The sequence below is a fragment of the Phyllobates terribilis genome, unplaced genomic scaffold, assembly GCF_046119375.1.
Source record: "Phyllobates terribilis strain yellow unplaced genomic scaffold, ASM4611937v1 Scaffold_10__3_contigs__length_209671492, whole genome shotgun sequence".
NCBI lineage: Eukaryota > Metazoa > Chordata > Amphibia > Anura > Dendrobatidae > Phyllobates > Phyllobates terribilis.
Window position 1 is genome coordinate 147,169,961 of NW_027362770.1, and position 15,009 is coordinate 147,184,969.

Consider the following 15,009-nt stretch of genomic DNA (forward strand, 5'->3'; position numbering starts at 1 on the left):
CTGCTACCAGAGCTAAGGAAAGAGAGGAGATCTGTCCCTACGATAGAACTCAGCTTTATCCCTACGATGTAACAGGGGACCTGATCCTGCGATCAGACCTGCTAAAGTCCTAAGCTAGTCTGTATGGAGACCTATAGATGTGGGGAAGGAATCCCTACAAGTACTAAGGACTGGGAGGAAAATGGGACACCTCCTACAGAAATAGTAGCAGACAGACGAACAAACAAAATATATAGAACATAGAGGTCCGTAGACCAAGCAAACTAACAGAGTTAGATACAGAGCACAGGCTAGCTAGAAAGTAGTTATACAATGAAGTCCAGCAAAGCCAGAAGGGCGGAGCAGGATTAAATAGACCAACGAGGTCATGTGACCAGCAAAGGAAAAAACCTAAGAGCAAGGTTCTAACAGTACCCCCCCTTCTAAGAGGATCCTCCGGATCCCCTAGGACCAGGCTTATCAGGAAATCTCCTGTGAAACGCTCTAATAAGTCTGGACGCGGAAACATCATCTGACCTCACCCAAGAGTTATCCTCGGGTCCGAAACCTTTCCAGGCCACCAGATACTGCAAACTACCTCTATACCGTCTAGAGTTAAGGATGCGAGAAATTTCATATTCCCCGTCCTCCACCACCGGAGGAACAGAGGCAGAGGCGTCACCATCCGACACAACAGCTTTTTTTAACAGAGAGACATGAAATACCGGATTAATTCTCCAGGAGGTAGGAACCTCCAACCTAACAGCAGATTGGTTGACAACCTGAAGCACCTTAAAGGGCCCTACAAACTTGGGACCCAATTTCTTAGAAGGAATCCTCAACCGCAGATTCCTAGAGGACAACCAAACCATGTCACCAACAGCGAACAAAACCTCCTGTCGTTTCCTATCAAAGTAGTCTTTAGATTTTCTGTTGGCCTCCTGAAGATTACCACGCACATCCGTCCAAACTCTCTCCAAATCACCGGAAAAATTCTCCTCCTCAGGCGCGGCAGATCCCAACTTGGAGAACGACCCAAACGACGGATGTCTCCCAGAACAACAAAAAAAAGGCGAACAACCAGCAGAAGAAGATGTATGATTGTTCAGAGCAAATTCAGCAAATGGCAGAAACTCAGACCACCCCTCTTGATTGTCTGCCACAAAACAACGCAAGAACTGCTCAACATCCTGGTTTTTCCTTTCTGTCTGGCCATTAGATTCAGGATGATATCTGGACGAGAACAACAGATGAACTCCCAACCTGTCACAAAAAGCACGCCAAAAACGAGCCACGAACTGAGGACCCCTATCAGAAACAATGTCAGTAGGAACGCCATGAAGTCTGACAATTTCCTTGACAAAGGCCTTAGCGAGAGTTTTAGCGCAGGGCAGTTTGACGAAGGGAACCAAGTGACACATCTTGCTAAAACGGTCCACGACCACCCAGATGACAGTAAAACCCTCAGAGGGGGGAAGGTCAGTTATAAAGTCCATAGCCAAATGTGTCCAAGGAGCACTGGGAACCTCCAAAGGACAAAGCAACCCCGCAGCAGGAGTATGTGAGGACTTAGATCTAGCACATATAGTACATTGACGCACCCACTTAATGACTTCCTTCTGCCATCCAGGCCACCAAAAACTGCGACCCACCAGTCTCTTGGTCTCAGAGATTCCGGGATGACCTGCCAACCGAGATTCGTGACACTCAACAAACAAATCTCTCCTAAAGGTCCCAGGCACAAACAACCTCCCATGAGGAGTGTTAGATGGGGCATTCTCCTGTGCTTTAAGAATCTCATCTTCCAAAACGGAGTCCAAAGCAGCTATCACAACACCTTCTTGTAAAATGTTCTCCTCTTTCTCAGCACCGACTATGGGAGAAAAACTGCGAGACAAGGCATCCGCCTTAACATTCTTAGTACCAGGGATCTAAGTAACGGAGAAAATAAACCGCGAGAAAAACAGTGCCCACCTAGCCTGACGGGCATTCAGGTGCTTGGCAGCATCAAGATATATCAGATTTTTATGATCCGTAAGAACCTGAACGGGAAATTCCGCACCTTCCAAGAAGTGGCGCCAGTGTTCAAATGCGAGTTTAATAGCCAATAATTCCCGATTACCAATATCGTAATTCAGTTCAGTCTCCGAAAAAATTTTTTGAAAAAAAGGCACAGGGATGTAATCCATCCCCGTTATCCTGAGACAATACTGCGCCAACCCCCACCGAAGAAGCATCAACCTCAACCAAAAACGGCTTAGTCACATCAGGCTGCATAAGGATGGGAGCAGAGGTGAACCTCTCCTTGAGATACACAAAAGCTTCAATGGCCTCAGAAGACCACTGAACCGCATCAGCACCTTTCCTGGTGAGATCGGTAAGAGGTTTGACAATACTAGAAAAATTTTTTATGAATTTTCTGTAATAATTGGCGAAACCTAAAAACCTCTGTATCGATTTCAAACCAATAGGCCTAGGCCATTCCTGTACAGCTTGAACTTTAACCGGGTCCATCTCAAAACCTTCGCTGGAGATAATGTAACCCAAAAAACTAATTCTCTGTACAGCGAACTCACATTTCTCCAGCTTAGCAAAAAGCGAATTGTCCATTAACAATTGTAATACCTCACGTACTCTCCGCCAATGAGACTCCAGATCCGGCGAATAAATCAAAATGTCATCCAAATACACAACCACATTTTTGCCGATCAAAGGTCTAAGGATGTCATTAATAAGATTCTGAAAAAATGCAGGAGCATTAGTAAGACCAAAAGGCATAACCAGATTCTCAAAATGACCCACAGGAGTGTTAAAAGCAGTCTTCCATTCGTCACCCTCCTTCATGTGCAACAGATTGTATGCCCCCTTAAGGTCAATTTTAGAGAACCACTTGGCCCCCATTAACTGGTTAAACAGATCAGGAATCAATGGCAGTGGGTAAGGATTGCGTACAGTAATTTTGTTAATCTCACGAAAATCCAGACAAGGACGTAAACCGCCGTCCTTTTTTTTTTACAAAAAAAAATCCAACCGCCACAGGAGACTGAGGGCCTAATGTGACCGGCGGCCAAACTTGTCTGTATATATTCATCCAAAGCCTTCCTCTCAGGAATAGTAAGGTTAAATAAACGACTTTTAGGAAGAGTCGCTCCAGGGACAAATTCAATAGAACAATCATAGTCTCTATGGGGAGGCAAAACCTGCGATTCCTTCTCAGAAAAAACTCTCCAAAAATCCTGAATAGGAACAGGCAATTCTTCCCTATCCAAAGCTGCAATACGCCCGTTACAACACTTGTCATAACATTTATGGCTCCAGGATTTAATTTCATTGGTAGACCAATCCAGTACAGGATTGTGAAATTTTAACCAGGGCAATCCCAATATTACTGGAGAAGGCAAGTTATTCAAAACTACCAAATCCAATTTCTCATGGTGAACACCATTAATAGTGAGAGGAAATTCACAGACCTTGAGAGTAATATTCTTCAAAGGGGAACCATCCACAGAAACCACAGCAATGGGGGATGATAAAGGTTCCGGTTTTAAATTGAGTCTTTCCAAGAATCCCCCATCAATTACATTCAGAGTAGACCCACAATCAACAAACACCCGAAATTCCATTAATTTTTCCTGAGCAATCGTGGAAGCAGCTAAAAATACACCCTTGGAATTTAAACAGGCAATACGGGCATGACTGACCATTTTTTTTTCTTTCTTCATACGAAGCTCACAGCCTTTAATCAAATGACCAGATTTTCCGCAATAGAAACACAAGCCTTCAGAAAATCGACGGTCTTTTTCTTGAGAGCGAGGTGCCACCGATCCAATCTCCATCGATTCACCACTGTTAGTACACACATTCTCATAACCAGAAACTGACATAGCAGAGGATTTGCTCTCATTAACCCTTGCACGCAGTCTCCTATCCACCCGTATAGCTAATTGCATAGCCTGTTGCAAATCTTCAGGTGTAGGATAAGCAATTAGCAGGTCTTTAACCCTTTCATTGAGCCCAGCAAGAAATAGACTTTTCAGAGCAGAATCGTTCCACCCTGTTTGAGTAGACCAACGACGGAAATGAGTACAATATTTTTCCACATTACCTGATCCCTGTCTCAAACATCTTAACTCAGTCTCAGCTGATGCGACACGGTCAGGATCATCATATAATAGTCCCAAAGCAGAAAAAAAACTATCCACTGATCTGAAGCATGTATCACTAGGTTGCAAAGAAAAGGCCCACTCCTGAGGCTCTTTGCGCAAAAGTGACATTATGAACCCTATGCGCTGGGATTCATCCCCAGAGGACTTGGGTCTCAAACGAAAATACAATAAGCAAGCATTTTTAAATGAAAAAAATTCTCGGTGTTCACCAAAAAATAAATCCGGCAAACATACCTTAGGCTCCAAGAAATGTGCTCCAGGACAGTTACTCACGTGCTGACGGAGCTCGGCCACCTCCAGAGAGAGTCCCTGCAGGCATTTAGCCAAATCCAGAACCGACACCATGATGGAACAGAAAAATCTTTCCTTAGAGAATTTGCAGGCTGGACTTACTGTTATGTTCTGCTACCAGAGCTAAGGAAAGAGAGGAGATCTGTCCCTACGATAGAACTCAGCTTTATCCCTACGATGTAACAGGGGACCTGATCCTGCGATCAGACCTGCTAAAGTCCTAAGCTAGTCTGTATGGAGACCTATAGATGTGGGGAAGGAATCCCTACAAGTACTAAGGACTGGGAGGAAAATGGGACACCTCCTAACAGAAATAGTAGCAGACAGACGAACAAACAAAATATATAGAACATAGAGGTCCGTAGACCAAGCAAACTAACAGAGTTAGATACAGAGCACAGGCTAGCTAGAAAGTAGTTATACAATGAAGTCCAGCAAAGCCAGAAGGGCGGAGCAGGATTAAATAGACCAACGAGGTCATGTGACCAGCAAAGGAAAAAACCTAAGAGCAAGGTTCTAACATGGACTCTGCGAGAAGATGAACCAGGTGGTGATAGATCTGCTAAAAACATTGCCCTGGAAGAACGCAGTCTGTGGCCTGAGAAACTGCCCGATCTGGTGGACCTGTATAACCACATCCCGGTAGGTTCCACCAACTGTACCCCGGCTTACCTAATGCGAGCAAGACCTGGTAAGCTGCCTGTTGACCTGGATATGGGAGTCCTGATACCCGAGGACACCTCGCCAGAGACAGACTGGGATACAGAACGGCAGCAGCAGTACCGGAAAGTACAGGAGAGCGTCGAGCGAAGTCTCTGTCAATCAAGAGAAAGGCAGGAGAGGACTGATAACCAATATGCTCCCGCTGTTCCCCTGGTACCTGGAGAGCAGGTCTTAAAAAGAAAATGGCTCCATAAGTTGGACGACCAGTGGGAAAAGGACCCGTACACCGTACTGCCCTCAAGCCACAATAATCCAAAGGTGTACGTCATCAGCAAGGATGGAGGAGAGACCACAGCCACTGTCTCCAGAGACCACCTGAAAAAGTGCCCCGAGAAGTTGCAAAGCACGGATGAAGATCAGGAAGACCCTCATCCTGTAGAGGAAAAGGAGGAAATGATCAGCACCGTACTCGGAGACTTTCCCCGGTCCTGGACACAAGTAAACAACGCTATCGTGGTGCCCGTCCTCACCTTTTTTCAGCCAGCCCCTCAAGTGCCTACAGAAGACCAGGTAGAGCTGGAAGAGCGGCCAGCCCAAGAGGCAGAAGAATCCATACAAGCAGCACAGGAGAATCAACCCTCTGCTAGTAGTGGGCCTGCCGTGCCCCTAGTGAGCCAAAGAGTGCGCAGACGGCTGCCCAGCTTGCCCATAACACCTCCTACACCCTGTAGTGCAGGACCAGTTAGTGAGCTCCGTAGGTCCACTAGAGTCACTAGAGGTCAGATGCTCGCTCGCTGGAAAATCTAAAGTAATGCACTGTAAATTTACCTGTTTATTGAGAAATGTTGATGGTTTTTGTTGTTGCCTGTTATTAATTATGTTTCTCAGTTACCCTGCAGATTTATTTGGACTAACAGGTTATGGACACTGGATAACCGGAACAATTCTTGTAGATAGTTGCACATTGTGCCTCTTGCGAAGACGGCCGCGGAAGAGAAAACCTGTCTGGCGTGGCCTACTTGCGGCCCAAAGTAGCTAGCTTCAGCCTTGCAGGGCCAACGCAAGGGGTTTGCTTTGGACAGGTCCCCTACTTCGCTTAAAGCTTCACCTTGGGTGATATGGACACCCAGTTGCGGACACGCCGTGACCTTTAAAGAACTAAAGCTTCTTGTAAATATGTTATTGTGTTATTGTTATACCCTGCATTTATGTTTCTTTAAAAATGTGTTTAGTCCCGGAGTACTAAAATTTACTAGGGGGGAATGTGGCACCCCAGGGGTCTGGTTACCACAGTAATAGAGATATTATGTCTGAAAGCAAGTGGGAGGTTTCTCTGGTCAGGAGCACTAAGCATGCAACACGGCCCACCCAGACCTGGGAGGGGAGGAATCTGCCCTTATAAACTGGGTCTGGGGCGGGATTAGTGCAGTCAGAGCCTGGAGTGAAGTCCCAGACAGAGACGCAGTCAGGTCTGGAGGACAGCAGACACAGGGAAAGTGACAACAGGAGCTCTGTAGGAGCAGGAGCGAGTACCAGGGGCTGGAGCTGAGCAGAGTTCGCCCTGGTTGAAGACACTAAACCCGGACACGGAGTCTGATGCTGTGGGGACATCCAGGTGCAGCAGCAGAATCCAACAGGCAGGGGATTCCATGTCCTCTGGCCTTAGAAGCCCGGAGGCACAGTCACAAGCAAGGGACCAGCGCCGCCATCGCGAAGCGGAGGCTAACGGAAGGCCCCAAGTCACTGGCCATACGGGTGAGCACCACACGGTATACTCAGGGACGTGGGCTACTTCTACCCGCATAGAGCAAGGTAGCCAGGAAAGAATGCAGATAGTCAGGGAGGCCTACAACTCCACCTGGCCAGGGGAGATCCTGCTTGCTCACAGACTGACCAGGCCCCTACTGCTAACCAGTACTCCCGGGAGGGTCTGCTTTATACCATCAGTAAAGACCCTGAACTGCACCACACGTCTCTGTGTTTCATCGCCGCACCAGCACCATTACTACTGGGACGCTCACACCATCACTCCCATCATCCACACTAGCTGCCCTGAGGCAATACTTCTCCTGTGGGGAGTTATCCCATACTCGGCTGCGCAAACAACATCAGCCTCAGCGGTCAGCAGCGCAGCAGCGGTCCCCACTGACCGCAATCCACGGGTGGCGTAGTCGGACATTGTTATTACCTAAGACTGCCACTGGTTTGACCGCCCTGGGCACGGACCGGGTCACCGCCACGGAGGACTACAACCCCCAGCAATCCGGCTCCGGGTATCCCCCTGCACAGCACAGGCCCAGGGGCGCGTCAATTGCCTGCTGCGGTCATTGGTATGTACAGCATGTCATCGCTGCTGGGAAGGAAGCAAAGACCATCGGAGATCAGACGAGTGCTGGGGTTGGAGTTTTGCCTCCAGCCTGATGACATTGTCTGTTGGGAGTCTGATGTAGTCTGGTCCAATCTCCAATCTTATCAGAATCTTATCTGTCCCTTCTCATATTGTCTTTTTCTAATAACTTTGTTCCTCTGTTACTCTTCCTAGAAAATCATGCCTTCAAAGGGGATGTGACTTTCTACAGTCTGCCACTGTGAGAGCTGATTGAACATCTGTCAACTTAGTCATAAATTTGGAAAAAAAAGGGAAAAATGCTCCAAAATTTAGTAGAGAACACAAGCATTTACCAAGACATGTCACAAGAGCCGACAGGTCCTCTTTAACTGACAATATTTTGGCTAGCTGCAGGGTTCACAGACTGTAAACAGATTTATCATTTAGTTCAATAGGACTTGTGTTTTCAATCCGCTCCCCCTAGTGGTGGTTACATATAGCTAGAATTTTATAATTTCAAAGTCTGGTATCAGATTAGGAAACAAGCTAAAAAAAAACAAAACTAAAAATGATGCGAACATTAGATTACTGATAACTAGTCATTTTTCGAAGTTTAGAAGCCTGTCTGCATGGAGGTGCGAGTGACTGCCAGGAAGAGTCCGGATGACCAAAATATTTGTCAGAAGGTATGCTCTATAACATGACCTTTTGAGATTGCCACCTATCAGGACAACAGAACCTTTCAGCAACCCAATTAAAAAAAATAGAGAATGACAAAAAGCGCAATAGGGTCTTATCTGGGTAAAATGTATGAATAAAATTGCACTATCTTGCTCACCTGGTCAATTGTGTACATACAACCATTGAAGAGGCTTACAGCTCTTTCAAGGAGAAGAGGAGAAATCAAAGAAATATCGGAAACAAATAGTTTAACCTGCACTGCTGTTGCAAGATGATGAGAAGACAGGAATCCAAGTAATGCAGTTTGTCAGCGCGTTTCAAAGTTTAAAACTTCTTCATCAGGAAAAACCACAATCTTGGTTTGTCCTGATGAAGAAGTTTCAAACTTCGAAACGCGTTAATCGTGGGTTTGTCCTGATGCCGAAATTTCAAATTTCGAAACGAATTGATTGTGGGTTTGTCTTGCTGAAAACGTTTCAAACTTCGCAACGCATTGATCGTGGTTTGTCCTGATGAAGAAGTTTCAAACTTCGAAACGCATTGATCGTGGTTTGTCCTGATGAAGAAGTTTCAAACTTCGAAACACATTGATCGTGGGTTTGTCCTGATTAAGAAGTTTCAAACTTCGCAATGCATTGATCATGGTTTGTCCTGATGAAGACGTTTCAAACTTCGAAACGCATTGATCATGGGTTTGTCCAGATGAAGACGTTTCAAATTTCGAAACGCATTGATCGTGGTTTGTCTTGATGAAGACGTTTCAAACTTCGAAACACTTGATCGTGGTTAGTCCTGATGAAGAAGTTTCAAACTTCGAAACGCATTGATCTTAGGTTTGTCCTGATGAAGACGGTTCAAACTTCGAAACGCATTGATCTTGGGTTTGTCCTCATGAAGAAGTTTCAAGCTTCGAAACGTGTTTGTTGACAAATGAACCACACTACTTGGACTCCAGGCAATTTAACATATTTGTGTTTTTTCATTTATTCAGCAACCCAAGGCAGTCTCATACAGAGTGAGTCCAAGAAAGAGAGTATTTAGCTGCTTCTTTAACGCCCAATGGAGGAGATCCTGCATGATCAGTTGATTGCCTCCTGTACTTCAACTGCATTGATTTGGTAAAGAGGCCTTGAAGACCCCTGATCTCCCATTAAATGGACCCTCAAACCTAATATGTAAATAGAGATGCTACATCATATTAAAGAAGATGTATATTAAAAAAAAAGCTAATCCCATCCATGTGAGAGAATATATTTGCTTTGTTAATCTATACTTTAGGGCTATTATCGGGCATAATAGTGATGTAATATATAGGGATCCCTCTCGCTGAGCATCATATGTAGATGTGGACAAGTTATCCAAGGCCTTTGCAGGGGCCAGAACTGTGCGCTCTCCTGTCCTGCAAGTCTCAGAGCAGCGCTTGCAAGCTCTATAGCTAAGAGCTTGTAAGTGCTGCACACCTTACCTAGGATACCAATACAAGACACAAATTACCAGTATGCTCCCCGGAAGAAGGATTGACCTACCATGTCAAAAATTGCAAAAGTTGCACTTTTTTTTGCCCAGTTCAGAATTGAGCAAAGATTTAATGCCATTTCAAGGTGTTGTACGCCAGAATCAAGGCCCAGAAGTTTCATGATACAAGGGCCAGGCAAAGCACCAGACCAAGGTAGTAACAAACTATAACTGGCACCAAGAAGTGGCTGACGGGGGGGGGTTAAATAGCAAGACATAGACACCCTGCCTGGGTGGGACCACAAGTTCCAGCCAGCCTAATCTAAAACAAAACCGCGCCTGCATCCCCCAATGCCATCAGCAGTGCAAGCGTAGCACTGCCTGGGGGCAAAAGCAGTGGTTGTAAGAGAGGGTTCAGACATGGACGTAACACCGGAGAATTGGCAAACCTCCAGGATGGATAGACATCTTAATGATCTGCAAATAATGAAAAAAAAAAATTCAGAACCTCTCAATTTATTCACGTGCTATCAGTGAGGTTATTAATGGTCGTCTGAGGAATGTTCAGCCGTGCTGAATGCACTTGGGCAAATCAGCAAGATCTGCTGCTGGCAGCTCCTTTTACAATTAACCACCAATGATGTCCCAGTTGTTTTCGATGGGAAACAAGTATGGAGACTCTGCACCCCATGGTAGCACATATAGGCCACACTGGCTGCTCACAGTAGTATAAACAACATGCGGCCTGGTGTCATGTTGAGAAACGGCTCCTGGGACACTTTAAAGAAATGGCCGCACCACTGGTTCCAAGACCAAATCAATGCAACACAGAGCTGTTGTTGTACCTGGAATAGAGACTAGAGGGGTCACCCTAATCCTGGGAGTAGGAACTGAGTGACGTTTCCTTGTGAAGACCTCTTCAATGCGTTGTACACGTGGTCTCCAGACCAATCTTGGGGTATAATTGCATCCAAAATAAAAGCTGAACTCATTGCTGAAGAGGACAGACCTCTATTCCAGTCTCCATTGCCGACTTGCTCTGCAACGTGATAACCTTTGAGAGCGATGACGTTCTGTCAATGGACACCTGTAGCCAGACATCTGGCCCGTAGCCCAATGTCATGCAAACATCTTCTGATGCTTTGTGTAGACGCTGTTTGACCTTAGTCTTGATATGTGACGTCCAATTTTGCTTGCAAGACAGAATGACTCAATCATGGAACTAGTTGTATGGCCATTTCTCCAAGGTGTCCCAAGAGAAGTCTTCAACACAACAATGCCAGACCTCGTGTTGCTCATGCTACAGTGAGCCGCCGGCTTGGTGACCTAAACCTGCTACCATTAATAAATTTAGATGTTTTGAAAACATTTTTTTTCATTATTCAGATCAGTAGATCAGTAACATGTCTATCCATCCTGTGATTTCCATAATTCCATGACTTTTCCTTCTTGGTGCTGCAATTTCATTTTTGAGGAGTATAGATAGACAGTCTGTCAAACAATGGATAGATACAAAGATTATTTCATAGTAGTTTAGGATGAATTAGTATATGGCCACCATGCCCTGGTCCCATGTGCAATGGTCAGTTGCTTGTTTGATTGTTGCACTTGTTGTTTGATTGTTGCACTATAATAAGGGGAAAGGTCTTCTCCATTCATTCATTGACTCCAGGGAAGAAAAGATCTGGTCCGATATAGTCCGACGCCTCTCCTTTATTTGCAGTAATTGGCTTAAAGGTTTTGGCATCACCTACAGTAATGTGGAAAAAGAAGTGGCCGAGCCCCTGCCCTGGAGAATGACTGAGGTCAGGCTTCATGCCTGCACCTGTCAGCCTTAATGAGATCCTAATGAGCCCCAGGCAGTGGCATCACTTTAACACCACGTCATTAGTAGGAAAGTGATAATGACTTAAGGAGACCTACAGACAGAGGACACACTTCCTGTTGTAACTAGACATGATACCAACATTGGGTTATTATAAAAAAAATAAATAAAGGGGTTGGTTTGGCCAATCGTTTGGCCTACAGCTCTTTCTCGTGACTGCTCCGAAAATAGGAGCCACTAGTGCTCCTTTCTCCTCTATGAGAAAGCTGCCGTCAGATTCGACTGGCGATGGCTTATCTTGCCAAGAACAAAAGGATCAGCAGTCCAAAATCATAGATGCCGGATCCTTCTCTCCCCAACATCTATTGGAGGCCCCCTCATACACATTACACTGTTGGCTAAAATCCTCCGATATCGGTAGGTTTAGTTGACGTTAGTCTAATGTGTATGGGGGCCTTTAGCAAACATATGTATAAAATGGAAAGGAGATAGGAGATGAGACAAAAAGATTTGATGTTTTAAGTTATCCCCTATCCTTTTGATAGGGGATAACTTGTGATTTGGGGAATAAACCTTAAATATTTGCTATTGGTCACCCCAACCTCTATGTATGGTGCTGGTGACTCCTCATGCATAGTCCTTCTATACAACGTCTATTGAAGCCCATTCAGTAATACTAAAAAAATTTAACTAGTGGGTTGTTCATACGGTAAGTGGCACGACGGACTACTGGTGACCAAGAGTGCATCATGTGACTGCAGAACCTCTTATAGCACCAGCTTAAGGTCTTATTGCTCCAGAAGGACACTAATTAGAATTGAGCTCTTCTATCTTGACTATTGTTCTACAACTGGATATTTCCTAAAATGTTGTTGAGAGACACAAGTTTAGACGACCTATCCTTAGAACAAGTTATCAATATCAGATCGGTAGCGGTCTGACAGATCTGGTGAGCGAAGGTGCTGTGGCATCCTGGAGGTGGCACAGCCATTAATGGTTCTGCATGTTCTTCACCATTCATGTATATATGTACGGAGCTGTGCCTTTTTCAGCTCCTCGTTGCACCTTCAATCAGCTGATCGGTGGGTTTGCGTGAAAGGTCATCCATTTTCAAGTCCTACAAAATCCTCATATTATTTTAGTGTCTTTGTTCTGAGCTATATACACTGCTCAAAAAATAAAGGGAACACTTAAACAACAGAATATAACTCCAAGGATATCAAACTTCTGTGAAATCAAACTGTCCACTTAGGAAGCAACACTGATTGTCAATCAATTTCACATGCTGTTGTGCAAATGGAATAGACAATAGATGGAAATTATTAGCAATTATCAAGACACCCTCAATAAAGGAGTGGTTGTGCAGGTGGGGACCACAGACCACATCTCAGTACCAATGCTTTCTGGCTGATGTTTTGGTCACTTTTGAATGTTGGTTGTGCTTTCACACTCGTGGTAGCATAAGACGGACTCTACAACCCACAGAAGTTGCTCAGGTTGTGCAGCCCATCCAGGATGGCACATCAATGCGAGCTGTGGCAAGAAGGTTTGCTGTGTCTGTCAGCGTAGTGTCCAGAGGCTGGAGGCGCTAGCAGGAGACAGGCCAGTACACCAGGAGACATGTAGGGGGCCGTAGGAGGGCAACAACCCAGCAGCAGGACCGCTACCACCGCCTTTGTGCAAGGAGGAACAGGAGGAGCACTGCCAGAGCCCTGCAAAATGACCTCCAGCAGGCCACAAATGTTCATGTGTCTGCACAAACGGTTAGAGACTGACTCCACAGATGGGGGTTGTGCTCACAGCCCAACACCGTGCAGGACGCTTGGCATTTGCCAGAACACCAGGATTGGCAAAGTCACCACTGGAGCCCTGTGCTCTTCACAGATGAAAGCAGGTTCACACTGAGCACATGTGACAGACGTGACGGAGTCTGGAGACGTTGTGGAGAGCGATCTGCTGCCTGCAACATCCTTCAGCATGACCAGTTTGGCAGTGGGTCAGTAATGGTGTGGAGTGGCATTTCTTTGGCGGGCCGCACAGCCCTCCATGTGCTTGCCAGAGGTAGCCTGACTGCGATTAGGTACCGAGATGAGATCCTCAGACCCCTTGTGAGACCATATGCTGGTGCTGTTGGCCCTGGGTTCCTCCTAATGCAGGACAATGCCAGACCTCATGTGGCTGGAGTGTGTCAGCAGTTTCTGCAAGATGAAGGCATTGAAGCTCTGGACTGGCCCGTCCGTTCCCCAGACCTGAATCCGATTGAGCACATCTGGGACATCATGTCTCGCTCCTTCCACCAACGTCATGTGCTTTAGTCCAGGTCTGGGAGGAGATCCATCAGGAGACCATCCGCAACCTCATCAGGAGCATGCCCAGGCGTTGTAGGGAGGTCATACAGGCACGTTGAGGCCACACACAATACTGAGCCTCATTTTGACTTGTTTTAAGGACATTACATCAAAGTTGGATCAGTCTGTAGTGTGTTTTTCCACTTTAATTTTAGGGGTGACTCCAAATCCAGGCCTCCATTGATTAATAAATTTGATTTCCATTGATGATTTTTGTGTGATTTTGTTGTCAGCACATTCAACTTTGTACACAACAAAGAATTCAATGAGAATATTTTATTCATTCAGATCTAGGATGTGTTGTTTGAGTGTTCCCTTCATTTTTTTGAGCAGTGTAGAAGTTTCCAAATATCACCAAAATCATCAACTGTAACTACTTGACTATTCACATTATAAAACAGCCGGCCAAACATGGATGCTAAGCTTAGTCGAGGGTGCATTCCAGTAGGGAGATGTAGCGAAGCCGCTGCCACACGCTTTGGTTGGACAACGGCTAACGTCCTAGCTAAAATGTTGGCATCCATCCATCTGATCCCAGTTTCCTCCTCATCTAGTGTCAGGGACACTTGGGAGGCCCCTATCTTTTTTGGTAGGTTTGATGTCTATAGGTGGCTTTAGTCATAGTCTATGGTGGTCACTATTTCGGTGACAATCCCATATAAGTGACTGGAGATGACTGTATTCGCTGACACTAAATGTGAATTGCTTTATGGTTGGAGGCCCCATTACATATTGTCTTGGCCTGTTTATGGCTCTGCAAGGAGGGGAGAGTTGCAAAACACATCCAAGTTCCATCAATATCATTTTATGGTTTTTTTTTAACAGCCTTTGGCTCAATTTCGAGCCATGGCTTCTTGATGGATGAACGATCTATAAGAAGCTCAATCTTATGCAAGCCTAGATATGTCCACCAGGGTCTTCTCCACCGTTATCTTGAAAGTATTAAGCCATCGGGTTTCTTTTCTTCCTTTTCGCCTTGTTCCTTCTCTTCTTCCCACCATGATGTCCTTCTCCAGTGATTGCTCTCTTCATATGACGTGTCCAAAGTAGGCGAGTCGTAGCTTAGTGATCCTTGCCTTGGGTGACATGTCTGACTTAATTTGTCCCAAAATTGATTTGTTTCTTCTTCTTGTCGTCCATGGTGTTCATAATATCCTTCTCCAGCACCACATTTCGAAGGTGTCGGTATGATTAACATATCTGTATCTTGGTTAAAAAAAAATCATGCACACAGTAATGCTATATGGGACCAACCAATCCATTTATGGGGCA